This window comes from Phyllobates terribilis, unplaced genomic scaffold (genome assembly GCF_046119375.1).
Source record: "Phyllobates terribilis strain yellow unplaced genomic scaffold, ASM4611937v1 Scaffold_12__6_contigs__length_324123572, whole genome shotgun sequence".
Classification (NCBI taxonomy): Eukaryota; Metazoa; Chordata; class Amphibia; order Anura; family Dendrobatidae; genus Phyllobates; species Phyllobates terribilis.
This window is the reverse complement of record NW_027362772.1, coordinates 42,210,242-42,225,052: the sequence shown is the minus strand read 5'-3', so window position 1 is coordinate 42,225,052 and position 14,811 is coordinate 42,210,242.

Below are 14,811 nucleotides of genomic sequence, written 5' to 3'. Positions count from 1 at the left end.
GCACTATATTTTAAAGAGATTACTGTCCGTTTTTTTCTGATTTTTATCTAACAAGTTGTTATTTTCTATTGGTTTCAATATTCGGCATATCAATTAAATCCACTCTATCTTTTTTTATACTATTTTTTCTGCTCTCTTTAAAGACCAATCTGGATAGCGCCTAGATTTTAATTTATTTTTACACCTGGTGAATTCTTCATCCAATTTATCTCTACTACTACAATTACGTTTAATTCTTGTTAATTCATCTACAGGTATTGCTTTTATAGTATGTTTTGTGTGTCCACCTTTAGTATGTAGAATGGTGTTCCCTGATATGGGCTTTGAAAACGTAGAGGTAATAATTGAATTTCCAGAAATTTCTAATTTTAGATCTAAAAATGATATACAGTTGCGATCAAAAGAATATGTAAATGACAAGTTGAATGTGTTATTTTTTAAGTACTTGATGAATTCTGGTATGGCAGACACATCGATACTCCAGATGAAGATTAAATCATCGATGTATTTGCCATACCAGAAGACACAAAAAAAGAGAGAACCACCGAATGATAGGTCCAATTAGACAAAGGATTTGAATAAATAACCTTTATTAGTGTTGTCGTAAAAAGTGGCACTACATGCAGAAGGAGGGCCGCACTGTAGTATCCAAACACAATGATATACGATATCATAGTAGTTACATTTTGTGCTGCACTAAGAAATGTATACAGAATAATGGGACGACAGATGCATATACATAACAGTATTAATGGATATATATCACATATGATGAAGGTCACCTGAAAGTCCAGTATACATGGCAGATCAATGGCCAGCTAATATAAGTAAAGAAAAAAATGCCATGTATACAATGATAATGACCATTCCTGTGCCAAGTACATCTGGACCACTGGTGATATATGTCAAGAGTGACAACAAATAATCAATCGGTAGATGAATTGCATACCTGTGTACTAAACAGCATAAGTGAGTGGCACCACGCGGCAAACCCCGATGCGCGTTTCGGACACACGTCCCTTCGAACACCTGTCCTGACGAAGGACTTGTGTCCGAAACGAGCGTCGGGACATATTGAATCAATTAACAAATATCTCGTGGAAAGAAGAGTTCACGTGGTTAAGTTGTGATGTAGCATTGTTGTACACAAGCATTCCCTATAGTGTTGCATTGCAAGCACTAGATTTTCACCTTAATAAGTACAGTAATTATACTCCAGATCTGATTAATTATATTTTGTCTTGTACACAATATTTGATGACCAACAATTTTTTTATGTATAAACAGGAATTTTATCTTCAATGCAGAGGAGTATCTATGGGATCTAAGTATTCTCCATCTTTGGCAAATATGGTAATGTCCCACTGGGAATATGTTACATTGTATACTTTTGCCAATCCATGGTCCCGTGATGTCTCTGATGTGGCAGACACATCGATGATTTAATCTTCATCTGGAGTGGCGATGTGTTTGCCATACAAGAATTTATCAAGTACTTAAATAATAACACATTTAGCTTGTCATTTACATATACTTTTGATCGCAACTGTATATAATTTTTAGATCTGAAATTAGAAACTTCTGGCAATTCCCTTATTACTAGTGTTGAGCGAACATGCTCGACACTGCTCGGTACTCGCCTGAGCATCACGCTACTCGGGATGTTCGGCGAGCACCGAGCATTTCCGGGTTACTCGGGCGGGAGCTCGGGTCTCCACCCTGCATGTTTGGCGCTCTTTACAGAGCCAATGAACATGGAGGGATTGCCAGCCAGTCACTGTAATGCCGCAGCCATGTTGTTTGTGGGCATTACAGTGATTGGCTGGCCGCACAGCGTCACCTCGAGTATTTTAAACCGGTCACCGCCATCTTGGACACAGTCGCTCCGGATCAGACAGTGTAGGGACAGCGCTGCTGATTTAGGGAGAGATATATCCTGCAAAATAGTTAGTGTAGGGTCTGTAAAGGCTGCCAGATCAAACAAAGAGTCCTTCTCAGGACTAATATCCATCCCAGGTATATCAGGCAGGCAGGCAGGCAGGCTGTATAGGAGCCGCAGTGGTTATACCAGCAAACGCTGCATTACAGTCCTGTGTGCTGCTCCTGTTGCTGAAATTGCTGGACTTAGCTCCAGGTCCCGGGGGCCAGGAAAAATACTTTTTTTTTATCTAAATCCTCTTTTTTTTTCCTCCTTTACAATGTACAAATACCCATCTTATTAACATTTTGGTGTCCCCCCCCCCCCCAAAAAAAAAAAAAGTGTGCCTCTGATTTTTCAGACACAAATATATCTGTTGAAAATAGTCTGGTGTAGGCCAGAGAAATAGAAGTGTGGTTTTGCAGTTCTATGGGCCATTTGTATCTAAAATAAACAGTTTGAGTGTGTCGCTCACTGTTCAGCCGCAAATATATATATATTTTAAAAAGCCCGGTATACACCAGTAAATTATTACTGTGGTTTTGATGTTCCACGGTAAAAAATCTCTATTATCCTGTTTTTGGCATTTTTTGCTGTATAAAAATAATAATAGTGTCTCCCTGATTTTTCAGTCACAAATATATCTGTTGAAAATAGTCTTGTGTAGGCCAGAGAGACAGAAGTGTGCTTTTGCTGTTCCACGGTAAAAAAATCTCTATTATCCTGCTTTTTGCATTTTTTGCTGTAAAAAAAAAAAAAAATAGTGTCTCCCTGATTTTTCAGACACAAATATATCTGTTGAAAATAATCTGGTGTAGGCCCGAGAAATACAAGTGTGGTTTTGCAGTTCCACGGTACAAACCTCTGTATTATCCACTTTTGGGCCATTTGTATCTAAAAAAAACAGTTTGAGTGTGTCGCTCACTGTTCAGCCGCAAATATATATGTAGCGTCGGCGTCCCTGCCTCCTGCTAGGCAAGGACGCTGTTCCCCTCACCTCTCTGCTCTGTGCCCGGTGGCTTCCTCCCGCTCTGCTTGCAGCGCCCGCTCTCCTCCGGCCACGGTGCTTAGGGCGCGCGCGCACGCGCTCCCCCCCTCTTAAAGGGGCCGCGCGCGCCGTCCTAAGGAGTCCCCGGCCAATAGCCGGAGGACTTCACCATATATAAGGCACCTCCTCCAAAATGGAGGTGCCCGAGCAATGTTGTTGCACTGTTCACTTCTCTGCTTCAGCCCTCAGGTCCCGTTTCCAGTTACCTGCCAGTTACCTGCCAGTTTCCTGCCAGTTTGCTGTCTGATTCCTGCCTGTTATCCGCTTACCTGTTTGCTAGCCTGTGGTCCGACAGTCTGCCTTCCGACTCCTGTCAGTCTGTCTATGGACCAGCTAACCAACTCACCTGGGAGCGCTCATCTGCTGCCTGCCTGTTAGCCTACCTGGAGGCTCCGCCGTCACGTGCTGTGACCACCTGCCAGTCCATAGACTCTTGCCCGCTCACCTGGGAGCGCTCATCTGCTACCTGCCTGTTAGCCTACCTGGAGGCTCCGCCGTCACGTGCTGTGACCACCTGCCAGTCCAGAGACTCTTGCCCGCTCACCTGGGAGCGCTCATCTGCTACCTGCCTGTTAGCCTACCTGGAGGCTCCGCCGTCACGTGCTGTGACCACCTGCCAGTCCAGAGACTCTTGCCCGCTCACCTGGGAGCGCTCATCTGCTACCTGCCTGTTAGCCTACCTGGAGGCTCCGCCGTCACGTGCCGTGACCACCTGCCAGTCCAGAGACTCTTGCCCGCTCACCTGGGAGCGCTCATCTGCTACCTGCCTGTTAGCCTACCTGGAGGCTCCGCCGTCACGTGCTGTGACCACCTGCCAGTCCAGAGACTCTTGCCCGCTCACCTGGGAGCGCTCATCTGCTACCTGCCTGTTAGCCCACCTGGAGGCTCCGCCGTCACATGCTGTGACCACCTGCTTATCCAGAGACTCTCGCCTGCTCACCTGGGAGCACTCATCTGCCATCTGCCTGCTAGCCTACCTGGAGGCTCAGCCGTCACAGGTCGTACCTACCCTTTACCCAGAGACTGTCCCGGTCACTTGCCATGACCTCCTGCCCGTTTACCCAGAGACTGTCCCGGTCACTTACCATGACCTCCTGCCCATTTATCCAGAGACTGTCCCGGTCACTTGCCGTGACCTCCTGCCCATTTACCCAGAGACTGTCCCGGTCACCTGCTGTGACTGCCTGCCTGTCTTCCCTGGTCGCCACGCGCTTCCTTACAAGGACCGCCCCCTTGTATAAGTTGCTCAGAGGTTCCGCCTCCCAGACTTATTACAGTTTGCTCAGGCCATGGAACCCGGTGGCACCCAAGCTCCCTCGCTCTCGGACCTTTGTCATGAACTGTCCCGACAGAGGTCCCAACAGGAGTCCATCCTGGGTCACCTGCGGAATGTCAATACTCGCCTGGACACTTTGACTGCCCCACCAGCAACCACCGCTAGTGTCATGACTCGCAGCCCGGCTGCTCCGCTGCCCACCAATACCATAGTATCCTGCTCTGGAATCCGGCTTTCCGCACCTCCTCGCTTCGGAGGCGACTCCGCTCAAGCTCGGGGCTTCATTAACCAGTGCACCCTGCACTTTGAACACCAGTCCCACCAGTTTAATTCCGACTGGGCCAAAGTAGCCTTCATCATGTCCCATCTCACGGGGGAGGCACTGGCTTGGCTAAATCCTCTATGGGAGAGAGGAGACGCTCTGGTGTCCGACCTGCCAGCCTTTCTCACGGCTTTTCGGAAGGTCTTTGACGAACCCGGACGGAAGACCTTATCCGCCTCATCTCTGCTACGCCTCCGTCAAGGGAGTCTCACCGTGGGCCAATATGCCATACGGTTCCGTACCCTTGCTTCGGAGCTGGCCTGGGACAACGACGCCCTGGTGTCCGTCTTCTGGGAGGGTCTGTCCGGCCGTATTAAAGATGAACTCGCCGGTCGGGACATTCCTACCACTCTCGACGACTTGATTACACTTACCACCCGGATTGACATCCGGTTCCAGGAGCGCGCTAGGGAGGTCACCCGTGAGAGGAGGATTCCATGTCTAGTCCCTACCTTCCAGAAACCCGTCACTCCCTCTGTTACTCCCTAGGCACACTCACCTGAGCCTATGCAGGTCGACCAGACCAAGATGGTCAGGAACCCGTCAAGACTTACGTCGTGCCGAGGGGAGCTGTTTCTACTGTGGCAGTAAGGAGCACCAGATCCGTTCCGGCCCAGAGAGGTCGGGAAACGCCTGTGTCTAGGATCGCTCAGAGAGGTCGCCCTAGACAAAAGTAAACCCTCTCCATCCCTGATGCTGTCTGTTTCTATCCTCTGCGGAGAGAACCGTTATTTTGAACTGGCTCAACTTGACTCTGGAGCTACTGGAAATTTTATCTCTCAATCCCTGGTAGAAAAATACCGCATTCCCACCAAACCTCTGGCTGTGCCTTTATCTGTCGCCACCGTGGATGGGGGTCTCTTACCACATCCCATCCAACTCATCACCGAATCTCTGCCTCTACAGGTGGGAATGCTGCATTGTGAGAGCATCTCCTTTCATGTTCTGCCTGGACTCTCTCACGCACTATTGCTTGGCCTGCCTTGGCTCCAGAAACATGCACCCGTTCTTGATTGGCAGACCGGAGAGGTCCTTCGCTGGGGACAGGACTGCCATAAGACTTGTCTAGTTCCCATTCGCCCTGCCCGTCCTTCTCCTACCCCAGCCAATCTGCCCGGTCTTCCGGTTCCCTATTGGTATTATGCGGATGTCTTCAATAAAAAAGAGGCAGAGACTTTACCTCCTCATAGACCATACGACTGCCCAATCGACCTGATGCCCGGCTCTACTCCTCCCCGTGGGCGAATCTACCCTTTGTCCGCTGCTGAGACCCGGTCCATGTCTGAATATATTGAGGAGAACCTGGCCCGGGGATTTATCCGGAAATCTACCTCCCCGGCAGGAGCAGGCTTCTTCTTTGTCAAAAAGAAGGACGGATCACTCCGTCCATGTATAGACTATAGAGGCCTAAACCAGATTACTGTGAAGAATAAATACCCCCTTCCGCTTATTCCTGAATTATTTGACCGTCTGAGGGGGGCTAGAATCTTCACCAAACTGGATCTCCGTGGGGCGTATAACCTGGTCCGTATCCGTCAGGGGGATGAGTGAAAGACGGCATTCAATGCCCGGGACGGCCTCTATGAGTACCTTGTGATGCCCTTCGGTCTCTGTAACGCTCCTGCCGTCTTTCAAGAGTTGGTCAATGACATCTTCCGTGACCTTCTCTACTCCTGCGTGGTGGTGTACCTGGACGATATCTTGGTCTTCTCTCCGGATCTTCCTACTCACCAGAGGATCGTTCGTCAGGCCCTGCTCAGGCTCAGGCAGAACCACCTCTACGCTAAATATGAGAAGTGCATCTTTGAGCAGACCTCTCTTCCATTTCTGGGCTACATAATCTCTCAGACAGGTCTACAAATGGATCCTGAGAAACTGTCTGCTATCCAGAAGTGGCCCCGACCAGAGGGGTTGAAGGCTATTCAGCGGTTCCTGGGCTTCGCCAACTATTACCGCCTGTTCATACCGCACTTCTCTTCCCGGACCGCCCCTATCTCTGCGCTCACCCGTAAAGGTACGAACCCCAGAGAATGGCCGCCCGAAGCAGAAGAGGCCTTTCTTTCCTTAAAACAGGCCTTCCTCTCCGCCTCGGTGCTGCATCGTCCGGACGGCAACAAACAATTCTTCCTAGAAGTTGACGCCTCCTCCTCCGGAGCTGGGGCGGTACTTACCCAAAAGTCATCTTCCGGAAGAAAGGTAACCTGCGGCTTTTTCTCCAAACTTTTCTCCTCTTCTGAGCTCAACTATTCTATAGGAGACCGAGAATTGTTGGCCATTAAGATGGCACTGGAGGAGTGGCGTTACCTGCTCGAGGGGGCTCTCCACCCGGTAATAATTTACACTGACCACAAGAACTTGGCATATCTCCAGAGCGCCCAGAGACTTAACCCGCGCCAAGCCCGGTGGTCTTTGTTTTTTGCCCGCTTTGATTTCATTCTTCATTTTCGTCCGGCTGACAAAAACATCAAAGCTGACGCCCTGTCCCGATCCTTTCTGGTGTCTGATCTTGAGGAGGAGCCTAAACACATCATCGATCCCGCCAGAGTAATGCAGGTAGCCCCCGTGGGCCTAAATCGTCTCCCTCCCGGTAAGACGTTGTAACAGTGTCCGATCGGGAGAAGATTCTACACTGGGGTCACTCGTCTAAGCTAGCTGGGCACGCCGGTCAGAAAAAGACCCTCTTGCTTATTACCCGGCACTACTGGTGGCCTACCCTGCACAAGGATGTAATTGACTTTGTTTCTGCCTGTGTGTCCTGCGCCCGCAACAAAGTTCCGAGACACCTGCCTGCCGGCCGCCTTCTTCCTCTGCCAGTGCCTGCTGCCCCATGGCAACATATAGCTATGGACTTCATAACAGATCTCCCCGTCTCTGCCGGTTGTACGGTCATTTGGGTGGTCGCTGACCGCTTTTCCAAAATGGCTCATTTTATTCCCTTGCCAGGCCTCCGGTCTGCTCCCGAGCTTGCTAAAGACTTTATCCGCCGCATCTTCCGTCTCCATGGTCTGCCTCTCCACATCGTGTCGGATCGTGGGGTTCAGTTAACCTCACGTTTCTGGAGAGCCACATGTAAGCTGCTTGGCGTCACCCTGGACTTCTCCTCCGCTTACCACCCACAGTCCAATGGTCAAGTGGAGCGGATCAATCAGAATTTGACCAGTTACCTCCGGCACGTCGTTAATGCCCACCATTCTGACTGGGTGGATCTCCTACCATGGGCCGAGTTCTCTTACAGCAATCACGAGAGCGAATCTTCTTCTAAATCCGCGTTTTTTGTAGTCTTCGGTCAGCATCCTCGGATCCCTTTTCCTGTCTCCACCTCTGTAGACAATCCGGCCGCGGAATCTCTTGTTAGCAAATTTTCCTCCATTTGGGAGAGTACCCGATCCGCACTCCTTCAGTCGTCCGAGCGGATGAAGAGACACGCCGACAAAAAACGCCTGGATTCCCTACAATTTCATCCCGGAGATAAAGTCTGGCTCTCATCCAAATATGTCCGGCTCAAGATTCCTTCCTATAAGTTAGGGCCTCGGTTCATCGGCCAACTGGAGGTTATCAAACAAATCAACCCGGTGGCCTATAAATTGAAACTCCCGGCCAACTTACGGATCCCTAACTCCTTCCATGTATCTCTTCTCAAACCCGTGGTACTTAACTCCTTTTCCAAGTCTACAGGTATGCCTCCTGCTCCGGTTTCTGCTGAAGACGAGTTTGAAGTAGAGAACATTCTGGCCACCAAAAGGGTAAGAGGAAAGACCTTTTTTCTAGTGGATTGGAAGGGGTTTGGTCCTGAGGAGAGAACATGGGAGCCCCGGGAGAACATCCATGCCCTTCTCATCCTTGCTAAATTTCTGTCTGGCCTAAAAAAGGGGGGGCCTAAAGGGGGGGTACTGTAGCGTCGGCGTCCCTGCCTCCTGCTAGGCAGGGACGCTGTTCCCCTCACCTCTCTGCTCCATGCCCGGCGGCTTCCTCCCGCTCTGCTTGCAGCGCCCGCTCTCCTCCGGCCACGGTGCTTAGGGCGCGCGCGCGCGCTCCCCCCCTCTAAAAGGGACCGCACGCGCCGTCCTAAGGAGTCCCCGGTCAATGGCCGGAGGACTTCACCATATATAAGGCACCTCCTCCAAAGTGAAGGTGCACGAGCAATGTTGTTGCACTGTTCACTACTCTGCTTCAGCCCTCAGGTCCCGTTTCCAGTTACCTGCCAGTTACCTGCCAGTTTCCTGCCAGTTTGCTGTCTGATTCCTGCCTGTTATCCGCTTACCTGTTTGCTAGCCTGTGGTCCGACGGTCTGCCTTCTGACTCCTGTCAGTCTGTCTATGGACCAGCTAACCCGCTCACCTGGGAGCGCTCATCTGCTACCCGCCTGTTAACCTACCTGGAGGCTCCGCCGTCACGTGCTGTGACCACCTGCCAGTCCAGAGACTCTTGCCCGCTCACCTGGGAGCGCTCATCTGCTACCTGCCTGTTAGCCTACCTGGAGGCTCCGCCGTCACGTGCTGTGACCACCTGCCAGTCCAGAGACTCTTGCCCGCTCACCTGGGAGCGCTCATCTGCTACCTGCCTGTTAGACTACCTGGAGGCTCCGCCGTCACGTGCTGTGACCACCTGCCAGTCCAGAGACTCTTGCCCGCTCACCTGGGAGCGCTCATCTGCTACCTGCCTGTTAGCCTACCTGGAGGCTCCGCCGTCACGTGCCGTGACCACCCGCCAGTCCAGAGACTCTTGCCCGCTCACCTGGGAGCGCTCATCTGCTACCTGCCTGTTAGCCCACCTGGAGGCTCCGCCGTCACATGCTGTGACCACCTGCTTATCCAGAGACTCTCGCCTGCTCACCTGGGAGCACTCATCTGCCATCTGCCTGCTAGCCTACCTGGAGGCTCAGCCGTCACAGGTCGTACCTACCCTTTACCCAGAGACTGTCCCGGTCACTTGCCATGACCTCCTGCCCGTTTACCCAGAGACTGTCCCGGTCACTTGCCGTGACCTCCTTCCCGTTTACCCAGAGACTGTCCCGGTCACCTGCTGTGACTGCCTGCCTGTCTTCCCTGGTCGCCACCCGCTTCCTTTCAAGGACCGCCCCCTTGTATAAGTTGCTCAGAGGTTCGGCCTCACAGACCCGTTACAATATATATATTTTAAAAAGCCTGGTATACACCAGTAAATTATAACTGTGGTTTTGCTGTTACACGGTAAAAAATCTCTATTATTCAGGTTTTGGTAGTTTTTTCCGTAAAGAATAACAGTAGTGTCTCCTGACTGTTGTGACACAAAAATATATCTGTTGAAAATAGTCTTGTGTAGGCCCGACATCCCAGTTTGGTTTTGCAGTTCCACGAGTCAAATCGCTGTACTATCCAGTTTTGGGCCTTTGGTATCTAAAAAAAAAAAGCTGTTTGAGTGTGTCGCTCACTGTTCAGCAGCAAATATCTCTATTTAAAAAAGTGTGGTATACCCCAGTAAACAATAACTGTGGTTTTCCTCTTCCACGGTTCTAATCTACTCTTTATTACCCTTTTTCCATTGATAGTGCAAGTGTAAGCTATTTTACTTTATTTACAATGGGCAAGGCGCGTGGCAAGGGACGTGGAAGTGGACGTTCTGGTGATGGTTCGTGCAGAGGACGGGGCCGTGGCCAAGGTGAAAATGTGCCACAACCAACAGCCACATCTTCTCGCTCCCACTTCTTGACCGAATTACTAGGGAAGCACAGAACAACACCAGTATTGAGAACTGATCAGTGTGAACAGGTTATTAATTGGATAGCAGATAATACTTCCAGTTACCTGGGCACCACCACCTCCTGTCTGTCTTCCACACGGTCAACACTTAGTAGCCGTGAGTCTCGACCGCATACTCCTCCTCACCCTGATGCTCCTTCCTCCCACCATGCCGAGTGTCATCAGACAGCAAGTGATCCGACACTTGGACACTCTGAAGAGCTGTTCACTGGTCCATTTCCATATTTGGGCCCCTCGCCTGATACGCTTGAAGTGGTGGAAGAGGAGATCCCATGTTGCGATGCCCAAATATTTGAACAGCCACCGCCACAGGAAGTCGACATTGGCAATCTGTCACAGGAGGTGGACGATGACGAGACACAATTGCCAGGAAATGAGGAGAAGGATCGTGGTGCACAAGTGGAAGAGGAGGAGGTGGTGGATGATCTAGTAACTGACCCAACGTGGAAGGAGGACATGCAGAGTGAGGCCAGCAGCACACAGGGGGAGGGAGGCAGAGTACCCCAACAGGCAGGAAGAAGCAGTGTGGTGGCCGCAGACAGAAGGCAGGCAACCGTTCCCTGTAACACCAACACGAGGGACGTTGCCAGTAGTGTTGAGCCACCCCCGTAGTGTTCGAGTTCGGTTTGGTTCGTCGAACACCCGTGTGTTCGCCGAACTGTTCGTCGAACTGTTCGTCGAACACCTTCGAACACCGTTAAAACCAATGGCAGGCAAACAAAAACACATAGAAACACAAAGAAAACACCTTCAAAGGTGTCCAAAAGCTGACAAACTGCTCAGAAGACATAACTAACACATGGAAAAGTGACAAGTACATATAGTCATGCGAAAATAAAAGAGGTGGAGGAGTCAAAGGAGGGGGAGACACAGATATAGGCATGTCATGCCCTTCTAAAATCCAAAAAGTGAGAAGCCGACACGGCCAGTCCGCTCCTGCCCGTGCCACCTCCGTGTCGCCGGGTTTGTGCCAGAGCCGCGGTGAACCCTGACGGCCAGCCCCCCTCTCCCAATACTGGTGCCTGTCCGCTGGTGGGTCGAGCGAGCCCCCCTGTGGTGGAGGCAGCTCTAAGCTTTTTAATTTAAATTGTCTCTCTAATTTGAATGAATACACTTTAAATCCATTTACAAGGATCTATTGGAGGGCAAGTCTCATGCCAGCAGCCGCGGTAATTCCAGCTCCAGTAGCGTCCACTAAAGCTGCTGCAGTTAAAAAGCTTTTATAAGGATCGAGCTCGGCTGTCCACCGCAAGGCATCCTACTGCCAGTCCCAGCCCCTATGCCTTGGGGTGCCTCCTGATGCTCTTCACTAAGTATCCCATGGTCCCGAAGCATTTCCTTTGAAAAAATTAAGTGTCTAAACTACAGGTGGTGCAGCTTGCTTAACAGCCGGGATAATCCGCTCACTAGCAGACACTGCTACTAGGCACAAAGTATTTCCTGGGCTAGATGCAGTTAAAAATTTGTAATTAGATACTCTCGTTGGATGCTGAGAAAGCATTCCATAGAGTCTCCTGGCACGCCATATATGATTCTCTTAAAAAGCTTGGGGTAGGGGTCTAGGGGACCCTTTTATAGCCCAAATCACGGCCCTGTATCGCAATACGTCACCTAGGCTGAAGATAAATGGAACTGTAGCACCCTGAGGGCTAGGATGCTACAGACGTATTGCACCTCACCCAGAGGTGTGATATCTCACTCTCAGGTAAGGATGGAGTGTGGATCAGGACCCGACACCTGCATGCATTACACCACATTGCCGTGGGGCAGGGCGACCAATATGCCCCTGAGATGGGCACGACAGTCCCTGTCCCTGGCTGGAGTGGGGGGAGGGAACACTGAGGAAGGGGAACCCTGTAGTGCAGGAGCAGGGAGGAAGCAGTTCCTGGGTGCATTGAGAAGGGAGTATAAAAGGTGGGCACCATCTTAGTTCAGTGCAGAGAAGTCTGAGCAGAAGTGGCAGGGAGCAGGGGCTCTGCATGAGCTCTGCTCCGGAGGCGGGCCTAGTAACAGAGGCCCAGGCCTGGAAGAGGGAGAAGGAAGGAAGAGGAGCGGAGAAGGCTCCAGGAACGAGGAATGAAGGGATCCCAGGGGTGCGGATGGGCGAGTCGCCACCGCACGCCCGAATCCACCTGCGTGGAGGGGTCAGGCCAAAGGGGGAGACCGGTCCCCGAACTAGTGGAGGCAGGAAACGACCCTCAGCTAGAAACCGGAGGCTCTGACATTTTATGTGGCGCAGCCCCTCGCTACACCCGCTAGGAAGGCACCACATAGGGTCAGGGAAACTGGCGCCAAGTTTACCAAGAGGAGGCCCGAGGCAGCCGGACAGAAGTGTTGGTAAGAAAGGCCAGACAAAGGACACACAAAGGGGGTCCTGTGAAGTGCTCCAAAGTTATCTGGGAGTTGTCTGAGCCCCTCACCTGGTGAGCACAGTACGACGTGCGCAGCCGTTACCTGCAGACGTGGTCTGGATAATAAGAACTGTGAGTAAAGGCCCTGAACTGCATCACTGACTCCGTGTCGTTACTGCTGCTGCCCTGCACCATCACCCCCATCCTCCGCATACACTGCCCTGAGGCTATACTCCTCCCGTGGGGAGTTATGCTACGCTCTGCTGCACCCACAACACCAGCCTCAGTGGTCTGCCCTGTAGCGGCGGTTCACTCTGACCGCAATCCACGGGTGGCGTAGTCGGACATTTAAACATGAAAACCACATAAATAGTTCCGCCACTGGTTTGACCGCCCTGAGCCACGGAACTGGGTCGCCGCCACGAAGACTACAACCACCAGCATCCACCAAAAAGGGTCCGGCTCCGGGTGTCCCAAGGACCAGGGGGTGCGTCAGAACATTTTCATCACCTTTCACAATCACCAATGGGACAAGGCAGTGATGTCCTCTGTCCCCTCTCTTATACATCCTAGTGACGGAGCACCTGCTCTCATCAATTCGCCATAACCCCAATATTAGGTGGATTGAGGTGGGAGGCACCGAGTACAAGTGCTCTCTATTTGCTGATGATGTCCTAGTATATATCACTCAATCACATATATCCATCCATGCTGTTATGGCTGAAATAGATCACTTTGTTACATGGTAAAATTTTAAAATCAATGCAGCGAAGTCTGAGGCCCTCGATGTCTCCCTCCCCAAATCCATATAGGATTCCATCCAGTCCAACTTTCCCTTTGCCTGGCCCTCACAGGGTATCAAATACTTAGGAATTCCTATTCATAGAGACCTCTCCCATCTATGTTATCTTAATTTTGGGCCCTTTATTGAACAACTCCATACAGACCACGGTTGGCAAGTTAGAACTGTAAGATTCACTACGTGAACCACTGGTGTTTTGTGGAAAAGCACATGTACACTGCGTTCCAAATTATTATACAAAAAGTGTTTAGGAGTGATAAGGGAAGAATTTGTTTGTTTGTCAGTTAAACTCATTGATGGTGATGTGTGTCAGGGCTCTTTATATCACTGTAAGCAATTGCAGACACCTGTGCTAATTAGTTTGGCAGGTGTGTCCAATGAAAGGCAAGACTACTTAAGAAGGCTCTCTCACATTATTAAGCAGCCTACATTTTCTGCCAAAATGGGAAAGAAAAAGGATGTGTCGGCTGCTGAGAAGCAACAAATTGTGGAGTGTTTAGGTCAAGGCATGACTACAATCAACATTGTGCGATGATCAGGATGAAGTGTCTTGGCAATCAAGAAGTATGTAGCTGATTCACAGTACACACGTGTGCGTGCTGATAAGGGCAAATTGAGGACTCTTTCCTACAGGCAATTACGTCAGGTTGAAAGAGCAGCGGCAAAAAAGCCTTGTCATAGCAGCAGACAAGTTTTTGAAGCTGCTTGTGCCTCCAACGTCCCCCGAACAACAAGATGCAGGGTCCTTCAGAGGTTTGCAGCTGTGCATGCGCCATCCTGTCGACCTCCTCTATCCACTTCACACAAGCAGAAACGGCTCCAGTGGGCCAAACATTACATGAAGACTGATTTCAAAACTGTTTTGTTCACGGATGAGTGCCGTGCAGCACTCGATGGTCCAGATGGATGGAGTGGAGGATGGCTGGTTGATGGACACCCCACGCAAACACGGCTACAGCGCCAACAAGGAGGAGGTGGAGTAATGTTTTGGGCTGGAATCATGGGGAGAGAGATTGTCGGCCCCTTTAGGATCCCTGAAGGCGCTAAAGATGAACTCCATAATGTATGTGGATTTTCTCAAACAGCACTTCCTGCCATGGTTCAAGAAGAAGAACCGTGTATTTCACAGCAAGATCATTTTTCTGCATGATAATGCACCATCTCATGCTGCACATAAAACATCTGCATCTCTGGCTGATATGGGCATAAAAGGGGACAAACTTATGGTGTGACCCCCATGCTCCCCTGACCTCTACCCCATTCAGAACCTTTGGAGCATCATTAAAAGGAGTGTCTATGATGGCGGGAGGCAGTTCACATCTAAGCAACAGCTCTGGGAGGGTATTCTGTCCTCAT